The following is a 9,286-nucleotide window of genomic DNA, read 5'->3' on the forward strand; positions in this document are numbered from 1 at the left end:
TTCGCTTCTCGGCCTTTTGGCTAAGATCAAGTGTAGTATCTGTTCTTATTAGTTTAATATCCCCTATGGGGACCTGATATTAAATAGTTTTTTGGACAGGGAGCTGGAACAGGGGCTTGCCCCGCCCACTCCATGCACCAACCTGGTATTGCAGTGTTTCCAGGAATGGTGCAACTTCGCCTCTCGGCCTTTTGGCTAAGATCAAATATATTGGCGCAAAGTGATCTTTGGCGTTAGAGTTGATCTGGAAAGAAATTGGATATAAAAAAAAAAGTTTGTTCAGTTTGACTGGCTCTGTACAACTTTCTGTAACTCCAGCAGCTTCATAAACCTCCTTCAAGGTTCTATTGTACCAGGGAGTGTTATTGCAAGTACAGAATGCATTCATTCTTATTTAAAAGCTTCTGCTCACACCACTTGCTTACAGTCATGAGGGCTCTACTGGCAGTCCCTCTCGCGCTCGAGTATCTCCAGGGGAGGGAGCGGAGGCAGTGAAGAAGAGAAGATGCATGTAGAGGGAGGAGGAGAAGGGCCAGGAGGGTTCTCAACAGGAGGTCTTACCCACCTAGGGTCTTCAGAGAGCACTTCTCTTGTATCCATTTAAGTGAGCAGTGTATTAGGAGGCTATGCTTCACCAAGGAGGTGGTCACAGAACTCTCTGCCACTTCCTGCAACCTGACCTCCAGCCTGTGAGCAAGGCAAACACAACTCTCCCAGTGGCAGTCAAGGTCACCGTGGCCCTCAATTTCTTTACCAGTGGATTCTTCTAGTCTGTAGCAGGAGACATAGCTAACATCTCACAGTTTGCTGTCCATCGCTGCATCCGGGAGGTCGCAAAGGCTCTCTGCACCAGGAGAATGGACTATGTTGTCCTCTCTCGAAGAGAGAAGCAGGACGAGTGTGCATGTGGCTTTGCCAGGACAGTGGGCTTCCCCATGGTGCAGGCGCCATCGACTGCACACACATTGCTTTGCGGGTGTCATATAACAATCTTGAGATCTTGTGCAACCGCAAAGGCCACCACTCACTGTCAATGCCCACTATCCTGCAGCAGCCTACATCAGTCTGGTGTGCCAACACTCTTCCAGCCACCGCAGCAATCTCGAGTGTGGCTGTTCAGATACAAGGGCTATCCGCTCTGCACCTGGCTCATGACTCCCCTCCCCAACCCCAACACTCGTGCCCAGTACTCATGTAATGAGATCCATGCTTCCACCAGGAACATCATCGAGCAGACTATCAGCTACTGAAGCAACGGTCCCACTGCCTTGACCACTTGGGAAGAGCCGTCCAGTACATGCCAGAGTGGGTATCCCATTTTGTGGTGTTTTGCTGCATACTTCACAACTTGGCCATCATGAGGGCTCAGCCCTTGCCACCAGGGATTGTGGGAGAGGAGGAGGAGAAGGCAGAGGAAGAGAATGAGTTGGCCCCCGAGCTACCCTATTCTCCTGGCCTTGCTGCAGCCCATTTATGCTTGGTGCCTCACCCTGTGCAGATCCCACTTCTAAAGTACACACAGTGCCAGTTTCTGAGCTGGTGTCTGCAAGTGATGCTGTGTCTTCTTCTTCTCCCCCTCGCTCTCGTGCATTGCCTCAGGGATAGGCTGATCAGGTGCTTGTTCTTGATTATCTAAAAGCAGAAAGGCACAAAAGTTGGGTTATGGTAAGGGGAGGGGAGAAGCAAGATATGCCGCATACAGTGAGACGAGATTGTGCGACGAGGGGGAAGTGGGATGTGAGAAGAAGGATTAAGAATGATCATACCGTTGTTGTCCCCAAAGGGAACAACATTGCCGGTTGCCACGGCATCTATGATCTGCCACCCAATGATATCCAGCACTCTCTCCTCCAGCTGGCTGAGGTGGTGGATGGCAGCCAACCCACTGTCTGTCTGCAGCTCTTCCCTCTGATTATGCATGACCTGCAAGAGAACGAGAAGTGTGAGAGTGAGTGTGGTGCAATGTGTTTGGGTGATGTGCCTGCCATAGTTGAATAGCTGCTAATGTGTGCAAGGTGTGAGATGTGGGTGTTAGTGTTACAGCAGTGATAAGGTTGTGAGGGTGAAATGAAACTCTGATTGTGAGGCGTGAGCCTGTGATAGGTAAAGATTGTTGTTAGGAGAGTGCTGGTGATGTGGTGTATTGAGTAGTGTGTGAGGCTTGTAGTGCTGGTGGTGGGATATGGGATTTTGCTGAAGCCTTCACTCGCCTTGACCTGCATGTGAGGTTATTAAACTTCTTTTGGCACTGGATGGCCGACCTTGGGACCACAGTGCTGGCTGTGACATGGTCAGCTATCTCCCGCCGGAAATGGGCGTTATTTCCAGTGTGTGCAGTAAATATGGGTGTTGTGATCGCTGGATTATCGACCATTTTCAAAACCCCATCTTTCCATTTTATAAAATGGGCATTACCGCGAGCGATCTGAAATGGGCATAGCGTTAAATTTTTTTGACCTTCTGCTGTAAAGTGTCGGCGTCCATAGCAATGGCATGGCAACAGTCGTTTCCTGCATTTCAGGAGATCAGGGGTCATCATTACATGCGCAGAAGAGGAGAGAGAGAGAGAGAGAGAGGGAGCAGAGAGGAACTGAAAGTGTGTGTGGGTGTGTTGTGTGCTTGTTTCGCTGTTGTGGGAGGCAGAAGGGAGACTTACCAGCAGCAAAAAGACTGCTGAGCACAAAGAATGTTGTTGCCACTGAGTTTTTGTTGAAAAAAAACATTTAAAATGGAAGGGATGGAGGTGGCGACACAGCACGCTGTGGAGACTGAGGACGCTGGCAAAAACAGTGAGGTGGGAGAGGAACAATTGGGAGGTTGCAAATGAGCGAAGAGATTCTCCGACGAGGCAAAAGCCTCCCTCCTGCAGGAGGTGGAGTCACGCTGGGGTCAATTGACCCAAGGTGGGCGTGGGAAGCCCACCCCAAAGGTCTACCAGAGGATATGGGCCGACATAGCCAAGGTGGTCTCGTCGGCGACCAACGGGATGCATGAGGGCAACCAGTGCCGCAAGCACTGGAACGACCTTGTTTATTTACATGTACTTATATATTTATATAATTTGATTTGTAAGTGTAATGATTGATTAAAATCAGATGTGATGTCTTGCACTTATACCGGGAATGTTTTACTCAAAGCCTGCATTTATGGTGTACGTCTTTAGGTAAAGAATAATAATGATCATAATAATCATGATTACATCTTTCGGTTATGTGTTGTATCAGTCTCTGTGACAGTACCTCGCAATGATATCACGCAATGATCTCATGCCATGTCGTGCTGCTGTTACCTTTTACAGAAGAAGCTTTCGGAGAATAATGCCGAGCAGAGGCGAATGGGTGGCAGGTCACCAGTCATCATCGAGCTCACCGACATCGAGGAGCGGCTGCAGGCACTAGTGGGGAGCCACCCCCGGTCGGCCACGCAAGCAGCTGCAGAACCTGATGTGATGCCACGTGAGTAAAGTATACACCATTGTGTGATGTAAAGTCAATAGATGCCACACCCACTCATATCCAACGAATAATATATGATAGATGATTGATAAAAGTGTTATATAAATAATGATGGCCTCATGAGAATCATTGCAATGCAGAATTTGGTCATGGTCATGAAATCTGATGTCTGGGATCATTTTGATAGTGGTGGTGCTTTTGTTGTGAATATGCTGTGTGTAGTGTTGGAATCACCTTATGACCCTAGCACCCCCTTCTCCTCTGATAACCTAATTTATGTTTTGTAGCTCAGCCAGTGATATTCCTTACTATACAGTATAAATGCACACAAGGCCCATACTTGAGAGAAGGTCACTCTGTGACCAGTTACCTTTATTACCAAGACCTCAAGTGATGAAGGTGGGTGGAGTTTCCCCTTTTATACCTGAAAGTCCAGGTTAGGAGTGTCTCCCACAAGTTCACCCCCTTGTGCTCAATGTTCTCAAGGTGTACAACTTAGGTCAGCTTATACATGGGTTACAATGATAGTTGAATACATGACAGCCAGCAGCACATCCACATGCAACACCACCGAGCCCAGAAGGTGGGGGTGCGGGGCCGGACTCGCCGGACGATCGTGCATCTGGTGCTGAGGAGCACCGAATCTCACCTGTGGAACTGCAGGGTGCTTCTCCATGAATGAGTGCGGACTTCAAGGTGCCTGCATCGCCAAACTCCATAATGCAGTCGACACCCATGACATCTAGTGCTCCTGGGGCCATTCCCTCCTCCACCGTGGAGGTACCTGACCCAAGCACCTTGCTGCAGGCTACCAGAGGTGTCACCAGGATGGCGCTGACCATGTGGAGGTTGGTTCAACGCAGCAGGTCTGCTCCACGAGCATTTACTGCCATTATAATTTGCTGGTGGTTGACAACGAGTTCCACAGTCAGGGAGTGGAATCACTTTTGGTTCCGAAAAAACTGCATCCTGAAAAGGTGCCCGCATGGTGATGTGTGTACAGTCTATTGCTCCCTGCACCTTGGGGAAGTTTGCAATTCTGGAGAATCCTTGTGCCCTCTCAGTCTGTGCCTCCCTGGTCATAGGGAAGCTGATAAAGTCCATCCTGCATGCGTAAAGGGCTTCAGTGACCTGTCGAATGCAGCAATGTGTGGCATGCTGAGATATAGCGCAAATGTCGCCAGCTGAGGTCCGAAAGGATGCATAGAAGACAAGTGCTGCAGTGACCTTGACCTCAATGGACTGTGCAGTCCTGATGGTGCTGGCGGGCTGCACATCTCCCCTGATGAGCTGACATATCTCACTGATAACCTCCTTCAGGAAGCGCAGTCTCCTAAGGCACGTGTTATCGGACAAGTTCAGGTAAGACCGCTTCTCCCTATAAGTGCGTGGGGTGTAAAGTCTCGTCCTCCTCAGCAGTCTGGCACGTCATTGATTGGGCACATAATGCTCTTGAATAAACCTTCTGCCATCTCTAGTCTGCAGTATATGTATAGTCATCAAGACAGGCTGAGAAATTACAGGCCCCATTACAATTACAATCAGTATTGTTCACAAACAATAAATTTCCCCACTAAGACACTTAAAATAAATTCAAATCGTCCACAGTATAATAAGATGTTTGTTCAGATGTTCAAATCACCTTAAAAGACCTCCAGAGTACATCAAAACTCCCCAGAAGTTGAAGCAGCCTTTTATATGAACCGACCTCCGATTTACAAAATGGCGTTCATACTGCTGGGTTTAGTTCAGGTGAGAGCAACTTTTTCTCAGCGGCTTTTTCGGCGAGCGATATTTTCGCCGATATGTGGGCGAGGTGCTGAAAGTAACGCTTGGCGATACTTTGAGCGTTAGTTTTGGCCATTCTGATCTTTATGACAAAAAAAGTGGGCGGGCGGTATTATTAAATTTCAATGTTAATTACATGAAGAAAGTAATGCTCGGCGATATGATGGGCGCTAGTTTCGGCAATTCTGGTCTTTACGCCAAAAAAAAGTGGGTGGGCGGTATTATTATTTCTTGCCGTTAAGTACATGCCGAAAGTAACGCTGGGTGATAAGTGAGCAATAAGTGGCCGTTAGTTTCCATTTTGTGTCTAAATGGGTGATATCTGGGCGTTATACTGCATCGCAGTGTTAAAATGGACGTTATGTGGACGGTATCGATGCAAAAAAAGGAGAAAGTTTAGCCCCATGTCGTTCTTTCTTATGGTTTCCAGTTTTTTTTGTTTCCAGTTTCCACTATTTGCGATATTCTGCACACATTCTCACAGAGAAGGGTGCATCTCACAGAGCAGAACAGTCGTTTTCAGAAACTGATATGCGGTAGATAGGGAGATGTTTTACACAGCAAGATTCAATAGTAATTTGCACAAATTCAACTTTCAAAAGGGAATTAAATATTTACTTGGAAAGTGTAAAGTCCTGTCCCCTCAGTACAGATTCACATGAGGCATGTAGTGAAGTCAAGGTCACTCTGGACCTGCACCTTTATTTCACAGCTCTGGAATGCTGCACTTGCCTGAGACCTGTCCTTATATACCTGTCTCTTGCAAGTGCACCCCTGGTGGTAAGGTATGCTGGTGGTTACAGATCATATCTTATTACAGTCATGTATAGCATGTTAGGATACAGTTATATATAATAATGTAAGATACATGACATCACCCTCCCCCAAGGTCTTATTGTCTTTATAGGTTCAGTCTCTGTTCAGTCTCTCAGGTGATCTACGCTCTCGCGTGGAGCGTCTGAGTTGTGGTTCAGTTGTTTGCATTGGTGTTGTTTTTCTTTGGGTGTGGTTGCTGGTATCTCGCCTGGGCTGTCTGTTTCGATTGGTGTGATTGTTGTTGACTCGCCTGGGCTGTCTGTTGGGATTGCCCTTTCCTCAGGTTGTTCCCTCTGTCTGTCCACCAGGTGTGGTGCGAGTTCCACATTGTAGTCTGCCTCTGGTTCAGCAGTGTTGTTGGTGAATCTGCTTTTGACTTGGTCTACATGCCTCCGGCAGGTTTTGCCATTGTCCATTTGTACTACCAGTAGCCTGTTTCCTTCCTTGCCCATTACTGTCCCTGCAAGCCATTTGGGACCACTGCTGTAGTTTAGTACAAACACTTTGTCCCCTATCTCATTCCATCTCCCCCTCGAATTTCTGTCATGGTACTCAGTCAGCTTACGGCACTTTGCCTCAACGATTTCGTGCATGTCTGGGAGGATTAATGAGAGCCTTGTTTTTAAAGTCCTTTTCATCAACAGTTGCGCGGGGGGAATCCCGGTCAATGAGTGCGGACGAGATCTGTATGACAGCAGCAGTTGCGACAGGCGACCCTGCAGCGTGGGACCTTGGATTTTAAGCATGCCTTGTTTAATGGTTTGCATTGCTTTCTCCGCCTGGCCGTTGGAGGCCGGCTTGAACGGTGCCGTCTTGATGTGATTTATGCCGTGGTCAATTATAAAATCTTGGAATTCTGCGCTGGTGAAGCACGGACCATTGTCACTGACCAATATGTCAGGAATTCCGTGCGTTGCAAACATGGTTGCGAGGATCTCCACAGTGGTGGAGGTTGTGCTCGAGTTTAAAATGGTGCATTCGATCCACTTTGAAAATGCATCTACAACTACGAGGAACATTTTGCCCATGAATGGGCCCGCATAGTCTATGTGCACCCGCGACCACGGTTTGGTAGGCCAAGGCCAGGGGCTCAGTGGAGCCTCCCTGGAGGCATTGCTGAGTTGGGCACAAATGGTGCACCGTCGGACGCAGAGCTCCAAGTCCGCGTCAATACCAGGCCACCAGACGTGGAATCTGGCTATGGCCTTCATGAGAACGATCTCCGGGTGCTCGCGGTGGAGCTCCCGGACAAATGCCTCTCTGCCTCGCAGAGGCATGACAACTCGGCTGCCCCGCATCAGGCAGTCCACTTGTAGTGATAGCTCATGCATGCGCCTGTGAAAGGGTTTGAATTCCTCGAGGCAGGCATCGCGAGCCTCTGCCCAGTCACCGGTTAGGACACATCTTTTTACTTAGGATAACGTGGGGTCGCTGGCCGTCCAGGCTCTGATTTGGCGAGCCGTCATGGGCGAACCTGTGGACTCAAAGGCATTGATTGCCATGACTATCTCACAGTCCTGTTCGTCAGACCCTTCCGTGGTCGCCAGGGGTAGCCTGCTGAGCGCGTCGGCATAGTTGTCTGTGCCTGGTCTGTGCCTTATGGTATAGTCGTAGGACGTCAGCATGAGTGCCCACCGTTGAATTCGCGCCGAGACGTTTATTGCCTTGCTCTCGGATCAGAGGGACGTGAGGGGCTTGTGGTCAGTTTCTAACGCGAACTTGGCCCCGAAAAGGTATCAGTGCATCTTTTTGACACCGTACACGCACGCGAGCGCCTCTTTCTCTCCCATTCCGTACCCGCGCTCCGCCCGTGAAAGTGACCTGGAGTCATAAGCTATGGGTTGTAATTTACCCGCACTATTGACATATTGTAAAACGCACCCGACCCGATACGCTGATGCATCACATGTGAGAACTAGCTTTTTACCTGGATCAAAGAAAGTCAAAACACTGTTGGAACACAGAAGGTTGCGTGCCTTATTGAAGGCGCATTCCTGGGCGTCCCCCAAAACCAATCGCACCCCTTCCTGAGTAGCACGTGGAGAGGCTCCAGCAGCGTGCTTAAGTTCTGCATAAAGTTTCCAAAGTAATTGAGTAGCCCGAGAAAGGCGTGCATTTCTGAGACATTCCGGGGCCTGGGTGCCAGGCGAATTGCTTCTGTTTTGGACTCTGTTGGGCGGATTCCATCAGCGGCAATCCTTCTGCCCAAAAATTCAACCTCGGGTGCGAGAAACAGGCACTTGGATTTCTTAACTCGTAGGCCTACCCGATCCAACCGCTTTAGTACTTCCTCCAAATTACGGAGATGGGAGTCGATGTCCCTGTCTGTGATAAGTATGTCGTCTTGAAATACAACTGTCCCCGGGATGGACTTGAGCAGACTCTCCATGTTGCGCTGGAATATTGCAGCTGCCGACCTGATGCCAAATGGGCATCGATTGTACATGAAAAGGCCTCGATTTGTGTTGATGGTGGTGAGTAGCTTGGATTCCTCGGTCAATTCTTGCATCATATACGCAGATGTGAGATCTAGTTTTGAGAAAAGTTTACCTCCAGCCAATGTGGCAAATAAGTCCTCCGCTCTGGGCAGCGGGTACTGGTCCTGTAGGGAGACTCTGTTTATGGTAGATTTGTAGTCCCCACAGATTTGTACGGATCCATCAGGCTTCATGACTGGAACGATGGGTCTTGCCCAGTCGCTAAATTCCACAGGTGATATAATGCCTCCCCGCAGAAGCCCGTCTAGTTCGTGTTCAATCTTTTCCCTCATCACATAGGGTACAGCTCTGGCTTTGTGATGGACCGGTCTAGCATCCTGTGTGATGTAGATTTTGACTTTGGCCCCTTTGAAAGTGCCCACACCTGGCTGAAAGAGATGTTTAAATCGCTTTATAACTGTTGAGCAGGAAGTCCGTTCCTCTGATGACATGGCATGAACATCATCCCATTTCCAGTTTAGTTTTGTCAGCCAGCTTCTCCCCAGCAGTGCTGGGGGGTCTCTGGGGACAATCCACAGGGGAAGTCGGTTCACTGCCCCTTTGTGTATGACGGAGAGCATGGCGCTGCCAAGGACTGGTACGATTTCTTTGGTATAGGTCCTTAGTTTGGTGTCGACACTTATGAGTTTTGGTCTGTCTCTTTTATGCGGCCACAGTTGTTCAAATTGTTGAGTCCCCATGAGCGATTGACTCGCTCCCGTATCCAGCTCCATGTGGACAGGTATCCCG

At 48.9% G+C, this 9,286-nt stretch overlaps 1 pseudogene; it reads left to right on the forward strand.

The window, feature by feature from the left end:
* LOC139263673 (U2 spliceosomal RNA) lies at positions 1 to 179 on the forward strand (annotated as a pseudogene).
* Positions 180 to 9,286: the final 9,107 nt, after the last annotated feature.

The sequence above is a fragment of the Pristiophorus japonicus genome, chromosome 4 (genome assembly GCF_044704955.1).
Source record: "Pristiophorus japonicus isolate sPriJap1 chromosome 4, sPriJap1.hap1, whole genome shotgun sequence".
Taxonomy (NCBI): Eukaryota; Metazoa; Chordata; class Chondrichthyes; family Pristiophoridae; genus Pristiophorus; species Pristiophorus japonicus.